The sequence below is a fragment of the Ovis aries genome, chromosome 1 (assembly GCF_016772045.2).
Source record: "Ovis aries strain OAR_USU_Benz2616 breed Rambouillet chromosome 1, ARS-UI_Ramb_v3.0, whole genome shotgun sequence".
NCBI classification, from domain to species: domain Eukaryota; kingdom Metazoa; phylum Chordata; class Mammalia; order Artiodactyla; family Bovidae; genus Ovis; species Ovis aries.
In genome coordinates, this window is record NC_056054.1 from 207,862,555 (window position 1) to 207,881,625 (window position 19,071).

General features: G+C 37.3%; 1 protein-coding gene and 1 long non-coding RNA gene across 5 annotated transcripts in view; one reads left to right on the top strand and one right to left on the bottom strand.

The window, feature by feature from the left end:
• The window catches only part of LOC114109402 (uncharacterized), a 33,891-nt gene extending 16,557 nt beyond the window's left edge, over window positions 1–17,334 (bottom strand). The window contains exon 1 of the long non-coding RNA XR_003586083.3: window positions 17,254–17,334. This is a non-coding gene — a long non-coding RNA (uncharacterized LOC114109402). The remainder of the gene's footprint in view (window positions 1–17,253) is intronic.
• The window catches only part of PEX5L (peroxisomal biogenesis factor 5 like), a 300,042-nt gene that overhangs the window by 39,584 nt on the left and 241,387 nt on the right, over window positions 1–19,071 (top strand). The window lies entirely within an intron of this gene.

The window sequence follows — 19,071 nt, forward strand, 5'->3', positions numbered from 1 at the left end:
TAATTTGTTTGATTTGTTTTGACTCAAAATAACAGTGATTTTCAGTTTTATCTTTCTGTTCTAAGAAATAGCAATTTAATACAGAGTAATTCATTATAATTTCACCATTCTCAATGCTTATTTTTAATACATTATTTCTCTTCCAATCAGAAAGATTACACTCTCCTTCTATATATACTATGGAAAAAGTTACTGTTTTATGCTAAAACATTAGCACAATAAGAAAAAAATGTTCATGAACTAAAATTTTATTTTAAAAACATTTACGTCTTTAGCAGATTTCTTAAAATTGATTTATATCTTACATTTACAAAAATGCCAAGCAAAATTTTAACTAGTCTGATTTATCTGAAATACCTAAGTTTTAGGTAATTCTTATCTGTATTTTGCATTTATTTTATTCAAGTCGTTATAGAATGATTCAGATCAAACAGTTGATGAAGTCAACAAGATAGTCTGCTTTGTCAAAGTTGATGATATCTGTGCTTGAATGCATGAGAATCCACCTGCAGTACTTTAGAAAGGACAGCTCCCAGAGCCCCATTCAGTGATTTGATTTCAGTATCTTGGGAGGAGCCTAGGGATCCCATTTTTATAATAACAAAACTTCAGGTAGCTTTGATGCAGCAAGATAATCTCTGCAAAAAAATAAAACAGCAGGTTAAAATAGCTCAGAACCAGGTTTCCATTTCATTTAGTTTGGTATGTATTTGGGTCCCAGTGTAGAACTGATATCATTTTCATTCATATTAATATACCCAGTATTTCTGGACATTATTTTAATATTTTGTGAACTATATGTGGTTTCCTTTAACTTAACTAAAAACCTTCATATGCAGTTTGTCTTCATTTCTATTTCCAAATATCACCAAATGGTAAAAACAGTATTTTAATCAATAACTAAAAATGAATTTGGCTTGCCTATCATGAATATAAACCTGTGAAAATATCTGAAATGCTTTCACTAAATTTGACCACTTATACATCTAGCAACAGAAGTCTCTAAACAAAGGTCTCTATGGTCTAAGACTGGTTAGGTTCTCAGGATTTAATTTTCCAGCCAAGGTATTTTTAAGCAGTTCAAGAGCAAAAAATAAATTTATAGGATGACCTTTCTAAACTCTTACTATTCAGATAATACTACTTCCAAATTGGAAAGGCACTTCCGAATAGCACTCTCTCTTTATAACTGAAATTATCAGATCTCTTGTGGAAGAGAAAATATAAGATTCTCTGTATAGTCAAGGGAGAAATTGATTAGGATAAAATCAGTGGTCAGTAGCACTTGCTGGAGCATTATCTCACATGCCTCATTTTTAAATTCAAATCATTATTGTGTAAACTCACTTTATATCAGAACAGATTTCTATAGATTTTAATAAATTTAATTACTTTTTTAATATTATCATTTTAGTAACCCAAAGGAGCCGAAAGTAGTCTATCATGGAGCATAGGTAAGATTAGTTGTTATGTATTTGCCTTTTGTCCTTCCTGGAAATTTTTAAAATTAAACTTATGAAGTGAAGTGAAATGAAGTTGCTCAGTCGTGTCCGACTCTTTGCAACCCCATGGACTGTAGCCTACCAGGCTTCTCCGTCCATCGGATTTTCCAGGCAAGGGTACTGGAGTTATGACATTTTCATATAAAATGTATAAAATTTCTTCCAAACAGCTACGCTGTACAATTGAACTTGAATAAAAGATCCAATGCCTCTGGAGCTTTTAGATATGAAAATGTTTATTTTTATTAAATCTTTATAATAACAAAGGCCTGTATATATGACTTTTTGGTTTACATAGGTTTGGGCACTTTATTTGAAAGATTAAAATATCAATAATATAAATTTGATCAAATAATTATAGTATTTGGGCTCTCCACAGTTTGGTTTTAAAACATATGGCAGATTAGAGTAGGTTTTTTGTTTTATTTTTAGTGCAGAGTCTGAGGCCATAGAAATTAGTCTCTTAAAACCTAATATGTTCCTCATTCAGTAGCACATAAGCATGGGGCGTAATACAGATTGTTCTAATAAAGGATTAAGACACAGATGTTTTCTGTGTTTCACGTGATAGAACAGAGTACACTAAGCTCCCTTTGGAGACCAAGTTTTCTGAATCAACTTGTTTATGGAGCTGCTAAGACTTCTGGCTTTATTTAGAAAAGTCTCAATAGGGTATTTGAGGCCAGGCTCTAAATCCTCACCTGAATTGTGTCAGTTTACATCTCCACTAATAACCCAGAAAGGATTAGATTTATATCACTATTTTCTCTGTTTGAAAACAGAAACTCTTTGGTCTCATCTATCATACTTTCCTAGCCTGTGAAATGAATGATTTGTCTAAAGGTAATATCCCCTCAAGATCTAATATGCTATAAGATAAAATATAAAATAAAATATAATATTATATTATATATTATAATATAAATATAATATAAAATATAAGATAATTTAGATTTTTATGGGACATTTTGCATTGTGATTGCAATTATTTCCTGATTTAGCAGTTGTTAACAGTACTTATCAAATTGTTCTGAAAGAGAATTTATTATGTTTGCCATTATCTCTGTCCTTTCTTTTAAAATGCTATACATTAGGTAGTCTGTCTACAATTCTAGGGCAGCTGAATGTTCTAGTTGCCCTCAAAACTGAAGTATATACATTTCTTTTTTTATTGTTTTAGCACCAAAAACATTTTGTCTTGGGGTATAACTGATTAACAATGCTGTGGTAGTTTCAAGTGAACAGCAAAGGGGTTCAGCCATGAATATATATGTATTCATTCTCCTCTAAACCTCTATCCCATCCAGGCTGGCACACAATACTGAGCAGAGTTTCACGTGCCATACAATAGGTCTTTGTTGGTTATCCATTTAAATATAGCAGTGTGTACATGACCTTCCCAAAATCCCTAGCTATCTCTTCCCCCTGGCAACTGTAAGTTCATTTTCTAAGTCTGTGAAGCTCTGAAGTAAATATATTTCCTGATAGGAAAGTTAATAACATGCACCCTCAAAAGGGTTACATTGATAGGAAAATGCAGGTTTGGAAAAATACTTGCCACACAGCTGACAAAGGGTCAATAGCCATACTATGCAAAAAATTCTCACAAATTACCAATAAATTGACCAACCACCCAATATAAAACTGGGGAAAGGATACAAGAGGTACTTTCTAGGGGAAAAACTCCAAATGGTCAACAAATATGAAAAGATGTTCAAATTAACTTACAGGGAAATGAAAGGAAAGACATCACTTTATACCTATCAGACCAAGAAAAAATTTAAAGCAATTAATACCTGTTGCTGCCAAGGATAGAAGAAATGTGTAACTATGTAATTATAAGTTGCAAATTTTTTAAACAATTCTAAACTTAAAAGAATGTATTCTTTTTTATTCTGTAATCCTATCGCTAGAAATCTATCCCATAGAACTATAACAAGCAGAACCTAAGGAAATATGCACAAAGATGCTAGGTGCAGCATTATCCAGCACAGAGGGGGAAAAAGGAAATCACCAAGTGAATGCCCATTTTAAAACATAGTTGAAAAATCATAGTACATCCATACCTAGAACAACGTGCAAACCTTAAAAAGAATGAACTAGAGCTATGAAGGTTAATTTCGGTGATTGTCTATGAGGCTTAATTATGAGAGAGAAAAACAAGACACAGAAAAGTGTCGCATCATATTATTTCTAAAATGTAAGACAGTGATAGTCCCAGCTAATCTATATATGTATATGATTAAATGTATTTATCTACAAATATGTGTATTTGACTATGGCTAAAATAGAGAACATACATATTGAATTGTTAATTACGCATGAATTGGATAGTTGGTAGTATTAAAATATTGGTAGGTAGGAGGAGTAGGTAAGAAAAAAAAATAGACAAAATAAAGACTGGACTATAACAACCACACATATCATCCCATAAAAGCATTTATGTCAAGTTCCATATATGTTTAAAATATTTAACTTAAAATTATTAAAACAGTGTTTTCAAATCAAACCCACCGATCATTGCTTGAGAACACGATGAAAAATAAATGAAGCTAACATTTATTTATCAACCCCCTTCCAAAGGGTGTGTGCATAGTTTTAGCTACAAGGACATGGTTTGAAGCCTTATTTATAAGCAATGACTAACAAGTGGTGCTGGGAAAACTGGTCAACCACTTGTAAAAGAATGAAACTAGATCACTTTCTAACACCGTACACAAAAATATAAGCAATGACAACAACAAAATTCAGTAAAAACTTAAAATGTCCATTACTAGTGATGAACTATGTAAGACTGCATAGCCATTAAAAATGATGTTGTGCGAGTATACATATTTATAAGAAAGAAGCTCATAATATATTAAATCAGGAAAACAAGTTATAAAATTATCTACATATTTTGATCCCTTTGTCATTTTTATGTCTATCAAAAACCCAGTGGGGGGAAAAAAACCGGTAAAATAAGAAAAAATTGATCAGCAGGACTTCATTAAAATTAAAAACTGCTCTGCAAAAGACAATGTCAAGAGAATTAGCAAAAGCCAGAGGACTAGGAAAGAATACAAAAGATACATCTGATAAGACTATCATCCAAAATATGCAAAGAATTCGTAAAACTCAATAATAAGACAATTTGAACTTTTTTAGAAATGGGCCAAAGACCGTTAAGAGACACCTCACCAAATAGATATACAAGTGGAAAATAAGCATACAAAAAGATGTTCTACATCGTATGCCACCAGGGAAATGCAAATAAAATAATAAGATACCACTACACACTGATTAGAATGGTCAAAGTCTGAAACTCTGATAATACCAAATGCTGGTGAGGATGTGGAACAGTAAGTAACTCTCACATAATGCTGTTGAGAATGCAAAACCATACAGCCACTTTGAAAGACAGTTTGGTGATTTCTTACAAAACTAAACATGTTCCTACCATATGATCCAGAAACCATACTCCTTGGTATTATTCATCCAAAGGAGCTGAACGCTTATATTCACATCAAAACCTTCACATGGATTTTAGAGCAGCTTTCTTCATAATCCCTAAAACCTGAAAGCAACCAAGATGTCCTTTGGTAAGTAAATGGATAAATGTTGGTACACCCAGACAGTGGAGTGTTATTAAGTGCGAGAGGAATGAGCTATCAAACTGTAAAAAGACATGGAGGAACTTCAGATGCATATTATAAGTGAAAAAAGCCAGTCTTAAAGGCTACATGTTGTATGATTCCAACAGTATGACATATGGAAAATGCGAGACTATAGAGACTAAATGACTATTTGTTAAGCTTCCATTGCATCTCCTGGTTTACCTACTCCAGATCTGGTATAAAATCACTATTTGATAAACACACAGTGGTTGATTTTTAGTCCAGAAAAACATCTATTTCTGCTTCCTTGACGACGCTAAAGCCATTGACTGTGTGGATCACAACAAAGTGTGGAAAATTCTTAGAGATAGGAATGCCAGACCACCTTACCAGCCTCCTGAGAAACCTGTATGCAGGTCAAGAAGTAACAGTTAGAATTGGACATGGACTGGTTCAAAATTGGGAAAGGAGTATGTCAAGGCTGTATATTGTCACCCTGCTTATTTAACTTATATGCAGAGTACATCATGTGAAAAGTGGGGATGAAAGAAGCACAAGCCAAAATCAAGATTACTAGGAGAAAAATCAATAACCTCAGATATGTATATGACACCACTCTTATGGCGGAAAGGAAAGAACTAAAAAGCTTCTTGATGAAAGTGAAAGAGGAGAGTGAAAAGCTGGATTAAAATTCAACATTCAAAAAACAAGAATCATGGCATCCTTCACTTCATGACAAAGAGATGGGGAAACAATAGAAACAGTGACTGACTTTATTTGGGGTGGGAGGGGCTCCAAAATTACTGCAGATGGTGACTGCAGCCATGAAATTAAAAGACACTCATTCCTTAGAAGAAAAGCTATGACCAACCTAGACAGCATAATAAAAAGCAGAGACGTATAAACTCAAAATGGATTAAAGATCTAAACGTAAGACCAGAAACTATAAAACTCCTAGAGGAGAACATAGGCAAAACACTCTCTGACATAAATCACAGCAGGATTCTCTATGATCCCCCTCCCAGAATATCGGAAATAAAAGCAAAAATAAACAAATGGGATCTAATTAAAAGCTTCTGCACAACAAAGGAAACTGTAGGCAAGGTGAAGAGACAGCCTTAGGAATGGGAGAAAATAATAGCAAATGAAACAACTGACAAACAACTAATCTCAAAAATATACAAGCAACTTATGCACCTCAATCCCAGAAAAACAAACGACCCAATCAAAAAATGGGCCAAAGAACTAAATAGACATTTCTCCAAAGAAGACATACAGATGGCTAACAAACACATGAAAAGATGCTCAACATCACTCCTTATCAGAGAAATGCAAATCAAGACCACAATGAGGTACCATTTCACACCAGTCAGAATGGCTGTGATCCAAAAGTCTACAAGCAATAAATGCTGGAGAGGGTGTGGAGAAAAGGGAACCCTCTTACACTGTTGGTGGGAATGCAAACTAGTACAGCCACTATGGAGAACAGTGTGGAGATTCCTTAAAAAATTGCAAATAGAACTGCCTTATGACCCAGCAATCCCACTACTGGGCATACACACCGAGGAAACCAGAATTGAAAGAGACACATGTACCCCAATGTTCATCGCAGCACTGTTTATAATAGCCAGGACATGGAAACAACCTAGATGTCCATCAGCAGATGAATGGATAAGAAAGCTGTGGTACATATACACAATGGAGTATTACTCAGCCATTAAAAAGAATACATTTGAATCAGTTCTAATGAGATGGATGAAACTATAGAGCCGATTATACAGAGTGAAGTAAGCCAGAAAGAAAAACACCAATACAGTATACTAATACATATATATGGAATTTAGAAAGATGGTAATGATGACCCTGTATGCGAGACAGCAAAAGAGACACAGATGTGTAGAGTGGACTTTTGGACTCTGAGGGAGGGGGAGAGTGTGGAATAATTTGGGAGAATGGCATTGAAACATGTATACTATCATGTAAGAAATGAATCGCCAGGCTATGTTCGATGCAGGATACAGGATGCTTGGGGCTGGTGCACGGGGATGATCCAGAGAGATGATATGGGGTGGGAGGTGGGAGGGGGTTCATGTTTGGGAACTCATGTACACCCGTGGCGGATTCATGTCAATGTATGCCAAAACCAATACAATACTATAAAGTAAAATAAAGTAAAAATAAAAAAATTTTTTTTAAAAAGCAGAGACATTACTTTGCCAACAAAGGTCCATCTAGCCAAAGCTATGGTTTTTCCAGTAGTCACATCTATGGGTGTGAGAATTGGACCATAACGAAGGTTTAGTGCCAAAGAGTTGATCCTTTTGAAGTGTGGTGTTGGAGAAGGCTCTTGAGGGTCACTTGGACTTCAAGGAGATCAAACCAGTCCATCCTAAAGGAAATCAGTCTTGAATATTCATTGGAAGGACTGATGCTGCAGCTGAAGCTCCAATACTTTGGCCACCTGATGCAAAGAGCCAACTCTTTAGAAAAGACCCTGATGCTGGGAAAGATTGAAGGCAGGAGGAGAAGGGGGTGACAGAGGACAAGATGGTTGAATGGCATCACCAACTCAATGGACATGAGTTTGAGCAAGCTCTGGGAGATGGTGCATGGGGTCGCAAAGAGTCAAGACATGGCTGAGCAACTGAACAACAGCTTTTCTTGACCCTCATTTTTCCCATCTATAATATTGGAGGAACAGAGGCTGGACTAAATGTTCTTTAGATTCCTTTCAGCTATGAAAATTAAATGTTTGTTTCTACATTTTCCCATTTTTACATGGCTTGAATAAAGGTTTAACAGTCTAACAATCAGGACACTTACATAAGGCTGGGCAGAATAGATTACATCAAGTGTCACTTCAGAACATATCTGCTGTGTATAAGTCTACTGTCTTCATTTTAATCACTAGGCTAATTGTTCTCTGAGGGCACTATCTGTCTGGGATTCACTCATATTCCTCACAAATCCTTGCACACAAATAGGACTCAGGTGACATCATTCATATCTCCTTCTATTTTTTAAGAACAAAAACAAACATCTAATATACTACTTTTATAAGTTAACACAGTGGTAATTGACTATCTAGCAGACATAATAGTCTAGATTTGATTTGCTCTATCAAGCAAATGACTAAAGAAAATATATTTTGTTACATGTTTTGAATTTAAAAAAAAAATCAGAAATACCATATATTTTAGAGAGAAGGGAAAGAGAGACAAAGAGGGAGAATGGCATGATCTTGGGCTTCCCTGGTGACTCAGATGGTAAAGAATCCACCTGCAATGCAGGAGATCCTGGATTGAGGTTAATCCCTGGATTGAGAAGATCCCCTGGAGAAGGGTATGGCTATTCACCCCAGTATTCTTGCCTGGAGAATTCCATGGACAGAGGACCCTGGCAGGTTACAGTCCATAGGGTCACAAAGAGTTAGCATGGCTGAGCGATTTATATACACACACACACACACACGCACACGCACACGCACACGCACACGCACGCACACACACACACACACACACACACACACACACAGAGCATGATCTTAGAAATGATCTAGGCAGCTGAAGAGCTGTGCCCGCTTACACACAGAGAAAGAACTGAGGGAGAGTGAGAGATGGAAGGTACAGGAGAAAGAATAATTGGTGAAACAAAGTATCAAAGTTTATGTGAGGGAAATGAGACCTGAACCAGAGTGAAGAGCTTCATCCTGTCAGGAAATGTTTTCTCCTGCAAAATAGACAAGAAGGAAGAACCACAAGACAAAGACCTAGAGATGAGTGAAGTGAAATAAAGGATTTTGAGGCCTTAAACATCTTAGAAAACAGCTCTGGTTGGGCCCCAGGCACAGGGGTCAGTCTTTGTGGCAATGATGATAAGAAACTGTCAGCTGCTTTGAGGACCCAGCTATTACACAGCAGCATGTGTCTAGTGAATGCAGTTACCTTGGCCTTGTGACTTTGTTCCAACATTCTGATCTTCTCACATGATTAGCTTTACCCTACCCAGGCCTGCAGTGTTGGTTACACTTAACCATGTCCTACAATGCAACAGATTAGGGAACCCTCCAACTGCTCAGCCCCAGAGTTAGAAGCTTGTATCAAAAAGAATTTCAGTGCATCAGTTTGTACTTTATTGGGTTGCTGTTATACAGGGAGCAGCTGAGTCTAAGGACTCATGCTACCAGGGGCCACATTCTCCTTTTTCTCAGTGTTTCACTTCCTGCTGCAGACATTAATAAATCTGCCTTCTGTAATTCAGCCAATTCTTTAATACAATAGACTCTTGGATTTCATGGGGCCTATAGACTGATCTAGATTGCCCTAAATCTAATCATTTCTTACATTAGTCAGAAATGCAATTGTTCTGATTATAAACCCTGTTTACATGGGGACACTGACTCATGTCATTTTCAACCTTTAACTGCACATTGGGATCACCTGAGGAGTGTTTCTAAGTGATTACCTTTTAAAAATAATACTAATGCCCAAACCCATTCCAGACCAATCATATCAAAATCTCTAAGAGTGTATCCTGGACATTTGTATAGAACAAACCCTGTCTTCCTTGAGAAAGCTACCTAACCTCTCTTTTCCTCAGCTACCTCCTCTGTATATGAAAGTGATACAGTTCTCCTATGGTTATAGTGAGAGCTAGGCGAAGTATATGTAAAATGCTTAGAATCTGCCTGTGTCCTTTAGTCACTAAGTTGTGTCTGCCTCTTTTGCAACCCCATGAACTGTAGCCCACCAGGCTCCTCTGTCCATAGGGTTTCCCAGGCAGGAATACTGGAGTGCATTGCCATTTCCTTCTCCAGGGGATCTTCCTGACCCAGGGACTGAACCCTGATCTCCCGCATTGCAGGCAGATTCTTTACTACTGAGCCACCTGGGAAGCCCTAGACTATGCCTGGCCTATCATGAATGTTCAGTGTGTTGCTGTTATTACCTCACAGGGTTATCATGAGAACAAAATAACTGTGTGTTCAATAAGTGTTAAACAGACGAGTAAAAGAAATTTGTAAACACTAATGTGATATTCATATGTAAAATATTTGTAATATTTTATATTACATGAAGTATACAGGTCTGAATATTATAGAAACTTGAAGCTTATTTAAACTTTGCATGTTGCTGTAATTCTAAGCACAACATATGTGATTAATTATAATTTTAAATTGATTTCATTGTATTTTCAAAGATCATGACCACCAGAAAAAATTCTGTAATGACTATTAAAAAAAAATCTCTTAATACAATAGAATGGGAAATTTGGGGAAATCATTTTCTCTACTGAGATTCTGGAGGACAAGGTGCTGGCCTAATTCATTTCTGTGTCTCCTGAGTGCTGTGCTGTGATGAGGAGCTATGATTAGGAACTTGATAAATAGTTGGAAAGAATTACAGGTGAAGATAGGAAGGGACATGCATCTCTTAGTCAAATTTAGGAAGCCAAAGGAAAATGTTATGTATGGGATATGTTCTTATCTACTTTTTATTTGTTTTGATTTTGAGCAAATAACCTTTCTGTGTGATTCTTTCATTTCATCTTTAATATTAACATTAGGATACAAATTAGTTCAACTGTTCTACTCAATTTAACAAATTTGAATGCTTTCTTTTTTTAACTTTTAGCAAAATGGTGGAAATAATAACAGAGAACTGGAAGGGTGAGCTGATTTAGATTAATTCAGTTGGCTTCATGGGTACAGCAGTCTTATTTAAGCTGGGATGAGAGGAATGCCAATTTTAATATACACGGAATGCTTGCTCTAATTGGAAACTACAGTCGGTCCTGGTTGGGCAAATAAGGCAGGTGCAGCCATGGTCCCTGGCTGCCTGTCATGGATAGAGCCAGGCAACTTAGTTCTAGTCCATGGCCTCTGATGCATAAGGATAAGAGGCTATGGAAGCTTCCTGATGGGAGAGACTGACTGTGGGGGAAACTGGGTCTTGTTCTGATGGGCGGGGCCACGCTCAGTAAATCTTTAATCCAATTTTCCTCTGATCCATCCCTGTTGTTTGACCTGAGGCCAAACTATGGTAGAGGTAATGAAACAATGGTGACCTCCTTCATAAGGTCCCATGCAGGCACTGCCACAATCAGTGCCCCTGACCCTACACAAGGCACCACCAACCCACACCTCCACCAGAGACTCCTGGACACTCACAGGCAAGTCTGGGTCAGTCTCTCGTGGAGTCACTGCTCCTTTCTCCTGGATCCTGGTGCGCACAAGGTTTTGTTTGTGCCCTCTGAGAGCCTCTTATCCTTATCCATCAGAGGGCAGACAGGATGAAAACCACAATCACAGAAAACTAATCAAACTGATAACATGAACCACAGCCTTGTCTAATTCAATGAAACTGTGAGCCATGCTGTGTAAGGGCCACCCAAGATGGACGGGTCATGGTGGAGAGTTCTGATAAAACATGGTCCACAAGACATGGGAATGGCAAACCACTTGAGTATTCTTGCCTTGAGAACCCCATGAACAGTATGATAAGGCAACAAGATAAGACACTGAAAGATGAACTCCCCAGACTGGTAGGTGCTGAATATGCTACTAGAGAAGAGTTGAGAAATAACTCCAGAAAGAATGAAGAGATGGAGCTAAAGGGAAAACAATACCCCATTGTGGATGTGACTGGTGATGGAAGTAAAGTCTGATGCTGTAAAGAACAATATTGCATAGGAACCTGGAATATTAGGTCCATGAATCAAGGTAAATTGGAAGTGGTCAGACAGGAGATGGCAAGAGTGGACATCAACATTTTAGTAATCAGTTAACTAAAATGGACTAGAGTGGGTGAATTTAACTCAGATAACCATTATATCTACTACTGTGGGCAAGAATCCCTTAGAAGAAATGGAGTAGCCCTCACAGTCAACAAAAGAGTCCGAAATGCAGTACTTGGGTGCAATCTCAACAACGACAGAATGATCTCTGTTCATTTCCAAGGCACACCATTCAGTATCACAGTAATCCAAGTCTATGCCCCAGCCAGTAGTGCTGAAGAAGCTGAAGTGAACAGTTCTATGAAGACCTAAAGACCTTCAAGAACTAACACCCAGAAAAGATGTCCTTTACATTAAGGGTACTGAAATGCAAAAGTAGGAAGTCAAGTGATACCTGGATTAACAGGTAATTTTGACCTTGGAGTACAAAATGAAGCAGAGCAAAGCCAAACAAGTTTTTCCAAGAGAACGCATTGGTCATAGCAAACACCCTCTTCCAACACCACAAGAGAAGACTCTACACATGAACATCGCCAGATGGTCAATATCAAAATCAGATTGATTATATACTTTGCTGCCAAAGATGGAGAAGCTCTATACAGTCAGCAAAAACAAGACCAGGAGCTGACTGTGGCTCAGATCATGAACTTCTTATTTCCAAATTCAAACTTAATTTGAAGAAAGTAAGGAAAGCAATAGGCCATTCAGGTATAACCTAAATCAAATCCCTAATGATTATACAGTGGAAGTGAAAAATAGATTTAAGGGATTAGATCTGATAGACAGAATGCCCGAAGAACTATGGGCAGAGGTTCATGACATTGTACAGGAAGCAATGATCAAGACCATCCCCAAGAAAAAAAAAATGCAAAAAGGCAAAATGGTTGTCTGAGGAGGCCTTACAAATAGCTGAGAAAAGAAGAGAAGCGAAAAGCAAAGGAGAAAAGGAAAGATATACCCATTTGAATGCAGAGTTCCAAAAAATAGCAAAGAGAGAAAGAAAGCGCTTCTCAGTGATCAATGCAAAGAAACAGAGGAAAACAATAGAATGGGAAAGACTGGAAATCTCTTCAAGAAAATTAGAGATACCAAGGGAACATTTCATGCAAAGATGGGCCCAATAAAGGACAGAAATGGTACGGACCTAACAGAAGCAGAAGATATTAAGAAGAGGTGGCAACCATACACAGAAGAGCTGTACACAAAGAATCTTCACAACCCAGATAACCATGATGGTGTGATCACTCACCTAGAGCCGGACATCTTGGAATGCGAAGTCAAGGGGCCTTAGGAAGCATCACTATGAACAAAGCTAGTGGAGGTGATGGAATTCCAGATGAGTTATTTCAAATCCTGAAAGATGATGCTGTGAAAGTGCTGCACCCAATATGCCAGCAAATTTGGAAAACTCAGCAGTGGCCACAGGACTGGAAAAGGTCAGTCTGTTTTCATTCAAATCCAAAAGAAAGGCAATGCCAAAGAATGTTCCAACTGCAGCACAATTGCACTCATCTAACATGGTAGCAAAGTAATGCTCAAAATTCTCCAAGCCAGGCTTCAACAGTACATGAACCATAAATTCCAGATGTTCAAGCTAGATTTATGAAAGGCAGAGGAACCAGAGATCAAATTGCCAACATCTGTTGGATCATCAAAAAAGCAAGAGAATTCCAGAGAAACATCTACTTCTGTACTAAGCCTTTGATGGTGTGGATCACAACAAACTGTGGAAAATTCTTCAAGGGATGGGAATACCAGACCCCCTGACTGGCCTCCTGAGAAACCTATACACAGGTCAAGAAGTAACAGTTAGAAATGGACATGAAACAACAGACTGGTTCCAAATTGAGAAAGAAGTACATCAGGGCCGTATATTGTCACCCTGCTTATTTAACTTCTATGCAGAGTACATCATGAGAAATGCCAGGCTGGATGAAGCACAAGCTGGAATCAAGATTGCCAGGAGAAATATCAATCACCTCAGATGTGCAGATGACACCACCCTTATGGCAGAAAGCAAAGAAGAACTAAAGAGCTTCTTGATGAAAGTCAAAGAGGAGAGTGAAAAAGTTGGCTTAAAACTCAACTTTTAGAAAACAAAGATCATGGCATCTGGTCCCATCACTTCATGGCGAATAGATGAGGAAACAGTGGAAACAATGGCTGACTTTATTTTGGGGGGCTCCCAAATCACTGCACATGGTGACTGCAGCCATGAAATTAAAAGGCCCTTACTCCTTGGAAGAAAAGCTATAACCAACCTAGACATCATATTAAAAAGCAGAGACATACTGTTCCAACAAAGGTCCACCTTGTCAAAGCAATGGTTTTTCCAGTAGTCATGTATGGACATGACAGTTGGATTATAAAGAAAGCTGAGCACCGAAGAATCGGTGCTTTTGAACTGTGGTGTTGGAGAAGACTCTTGAGAGCCCCTTGGACTGCAAGGAGATCCAACCAGTCCATCCTAAAGGAGATCAGTCCTGAATATTCACTGGAAGGACTGATGCTGAAGCTGAAGCTCCAATACTTTGGCCACTCGATTCAAAGACCTGACTCATTGGAAAAGACCCTTATGCTGGGAAAGATTGAAGGTGGGAGGAAAAGGGGATGATGGAGGATGACATGGTTGGATGGCATCACCGACTAAATGCACATGAGTCTGAGCAGCTCCAGGAGTTGGTGATGGACAGGGAAGCCTGGCATGCTGCAGTCCATGGGGTCCCAAAGAGTCATCACTGAGGGACTGAACTGACTGACTGATTCCATGCCCTCAGTCTTACCCTACCACTGGCTTCCTCAAATGCTTGAGCAAAAAAAAAAAAAAAAAATGCTAGTGAATTCAGTCAATTCCCAAATCAGTGCCAAAAAAAGCATTCCTATTCCAACCTCTGTTCTTTGGGGTGTAATATGTAAACTTGTTGTTTAGAGTTTTATGTTGAAATGGCATTTTATTTCTTTTTCATCGAAAAATCTTCCAAACTAACACAAAGAATATACATTCAAATTTATTTCTATATAAACACTAACTTGCCAGACCATAGCAGTTCTGTTTGGTTTGCTGATATCTATTTTCAAGTTTATGACCTGTGATTTGGCTCCTAGCCTCATTAGTGTTGCTAGTTTTCACCCCCTTCAATGAATTGTATCCCTTATTGCCTGATTAGTTTTCCTGAACAGATGTTTATGCATATACTTAAAGATGATTGAACACCAACATATTCCTTCTTGAGAAACATATTTTTACATCCAATTTCAACAACTTCTCCTTGTTGCATTAGAATGGAGACTTAAGTTCATTGTAGCCTTTTCTTACATTAAGAAATATTGAGTTTTACAGATATGAATGAAGTATACACAGCAGCTTGTGGAAGACCCTAATTCCTCCTCAGCATTTGATTAATATTACATTCTATTAGGCTTAGCTTCTTTCCTCAATTAACAATGGTCCTCTTTCCTAACCACTATAAAGTTACTAATTAACTATCTTCTTAATAGTTTCAAATAAATCATAGAAACAACAACATTAAACATCATCTAGTATAAACCCTTATTTTGAAAATGGAAAAGCTGAGCTCAAAAGAGTTGAGATAGCCAACCATCTCAGAAAAAAGTGATAAAAAGAAGGCTCGGACTCAGATATTGAAACACACCAAAGTCCTTCTCTACCTACTTTCCAAATCCGCCATCTGTAGTCATTTTTTTCCCCTGTATCCTTAATACTTTGCATCATCCCTGAAACATACTGTAAAAAAATCCAGTTTTTGTTAAAAGTAGATTTAACAAAGAGGTGAACTTCAAAAGCATCAGCAGTGAAGGCTCACTGCTGGGGTTCTGCTCCAGTTACTTGACAGCAGCACCTGAGTTCTCTGGCTTTTTGCAAAGGAGAGGTTTGGTCAGCCCAGAACTCTCACTGTTGCTTGGTTTTAGGTTCACAGGAAAGTGAACCGTCAAGGGAATGTTCTGATGTATCCATGAACTGCAGCTAAGCCATTCAGGGTCTTCTTAAAATAAAGTTCTGCTGGCTTTTCTCAGTACAGCCTTCTAAAAGTTGACACAGCAAGAATTGCTTCTCACCAGGTTCTATTTTTAAATCCCAGTCCCAAAAAATTTTTTTTAACTTCAAGATTGAGGTTCTGAACCACCTTTGGTGAGTCTTGGCATCTTGCTAGAAGGACTACTTAGTGGCTACACACCATTAACTCAAAAAAGGAAGAAAGGGAGAGAAAGGAAGGGAAGAAAAAGAGGGAGAGAAGAGGAAAAGGAAGCAAAGAAAGAAGGAAGGGAGGGAAAGGAAAGATATAAGCTAATAATAGTGCTTATATATTTGAGTATTATATGCATCAAGCACTGTTGTAAGCACTTTACATGAATTGTTACATTTTTTCCCACAACAACTCAAAGAGATAGGTTCTGTTATTATTCTCTGATGAGAAAACTTAGGCATAGAGGAATTAAATAACTTGCTCAAAGACATGTTTGTCTGCGGTAGAGCTGGCTTTAAACCAAGCAGTCTGACCTCAGAGGCTGACCTCTCACCTCTCCACTATATAGCTTTGAGCTGGATGTTTGTCTGAAGAAGTACTAAAGGGCTGTTGACACTTCTTGATTTTTTTTTTTTTCCTTTTCTACTTAACCTCACATGCATCTTTGCATTATGTCATCCCAACTTTCAATCAAACGGAAATATGCTGGAGGCAAGGGGCTGAGCTGAAAAGAATCCAACTTTTTGGACTGGCCAGAAAAATCTTAGGTTCTAATTCTGCCCTGCTACTTACTTAGTGGTTGTGTGACCTTGGATATGACCATGAAGAAAAATCTTAAAATTTTAGGACATTCGATTTCCTCATTTGAAAACTAAGAAAAATACAAACTCAGGGTATAATACTGAGAGAATTAAATGAGATAACATATGAAGTCTTCATTCTTGTGCATAGCAAACTATCCTACCAAAGGTAAATTTACTATAACAAATTAAAAATTTTAGTGGGTCATTCTCATTATTGTTTCTATATCTATACAGGAAAGAATGTATATATGAGATTGTTCCTATGAGTGATAGCTGTTATTATCATTATTATCTTACTATGTATAAATATGTGTATGTCCATGTTGGGATCAATGTGCAAAGGCAGCTGAATTAGTACCATTAACAATCCTCTGCTGACGAACTACTTCCTCCAGAAACTCTTACCTCCCTTAACTGCCAGGATTTGGCTCATCTACTTCCACTCCAGCCAAACCTAACCAGCACTACCTCTGACCATCATGTAGTTGAAAGGCTCTGTAGGAGCCTCTGGGAAGGCTGACTCATCCTGAAGGCACTCTTGTCTCAGAGAGAGGCTCCAGGTGTGAAGCCAAGAGAACCAAAACAAGGGAAACAAAAAGAATATAGGGTTTAAAGGTTTAGGAAGCCTTACCTGGACTCTCAAGCTATTTCTGTGGCTCCAGCAGCCTCAGGTGGGGTCAGGGTAGAAGCCCTCAAAGTGGTGATGTCCAGCAGTCACTCAAAGCTGGTTTGGTCCAGGTCTGGCAAGCAGAAGAGTGATGTATTGACCCATCTAGTCGCCGCTAAATCTGAACACAGAGTTGAGGTGTAGGTCACCAGTATATATAGAATGACCTCTGGCTTCCAGCCTGGAAAAGACTGCATTTCTGTTGTTGCTGTTCAGGCCTGCATTTACTCTGAAGCTTTTTCATATGTTCATCTATTTCTGTCATATTGACTAAGCCATTTCATATTTGATCTAAGAGCTGGGTGAAACAGAAGCTACTCTGGCCTTGTGCACGGTTACACTGTTATGCTAGGTAGAAAAAATAATAATAAACAAGACCTAATGTATACTAAACACTATTCCACATAATTCAGCATTTGTTATTTCCCACAATCCTTATATATAGGCAGAGGAAATGGGCTGGTAAGATGTCAGGATCCTTGCTCAAATTCAAAAGATATGGCAATACCCAGCCCTTATTTCTACTACACAAGAGCTGAAATGCTAGCCTATGCTGATAATAACCAAAAAGACTTTTTTTCAGCCGAAGATGAAAAAAAGCAAAAAACAAAAGGTCAGTAGACCTGAATCTGATTCTGTGTTCTAACACTTTCTAGACAAAGAGCTTTTTCTCTCTTAGAATTCATTAATATAAATAAGGAGAATAATACCTACCTTCATGAAATTACCTGGATAAAGTATGATATAACCCATGTAGAAGTATTTGTAAACTCTAAAGCAATAATAATTAGATATAATTCAGATATATAGTAAGTAACTTACAATACAATTTATCTTAAGACTTTTTGGATTATTTTTTACGTGGTCTATTATGGAATTTTCTACCAGAGTCTAAAACTGATAAATTGACTTTGTTTATCATTAAAGAGAAGGGGGAAATACCTAATTTTCCAAGGGCAGGTTGTTCTACCACCACAGAACAAATTTACATTCTTTCTTTTACATATTATAAAAGTGGTTTCTGGAGACTTTCATCTCAATGTCCCTCTATACTTTTAAAAGATATTAAAGACCCTTTGTTTATATGGATTATATCTATTGACTTTTACTGTATTAACAAAGAAGACTATAAAAAATTATAGCTATATACTTATTAAATTCATTGGAAAATAGCAATAAAACACTCAACACCAATAACATTATTAAAACTCTATTTCCAAAAATAAGAAATTTTGGTGAGAGGCATGGTATTGTTTTATATTTTTACAAATCTCATTAATATAAGAATTAATGGAGGAAAACTGAATTCTCATATCTGCTTCTGCATTTAATCTGTTGCAATTGATGGAGGTTGAAATATAAAAAGATAAATTTGTCTTCACACAACTATACAGTTGGGAAAGGAAGAAGTGTTTTGATAGCCATTTTACATAATTATGGATAGTCTTTGTTGCTACAGTATCAAAACTTGGCATGATACTTCTTAAAGTTTAGTAACAATGTGGTATTTTTAAGTGAGATCAATAAGGTGTGTGTACTTTTTATATTAAAATCCATGATTTTTCCTACACCTTGAGTGGGTCTTTAATTCTTGCATAGTTTTGATAACATGCCATGCATCTGTCATTTGGAAAATGAGAGATTTACTGAGTTGTTTTTATCTTCCAAATGTTGCCATACTTCATTATGTAATATCAAAAAATACTTTATTAATATCACTGAGCACATCAGGAACATCTAGCTGTTTTGAAGTTATCAAGCTCACAGTGGCAGCTACAAGTT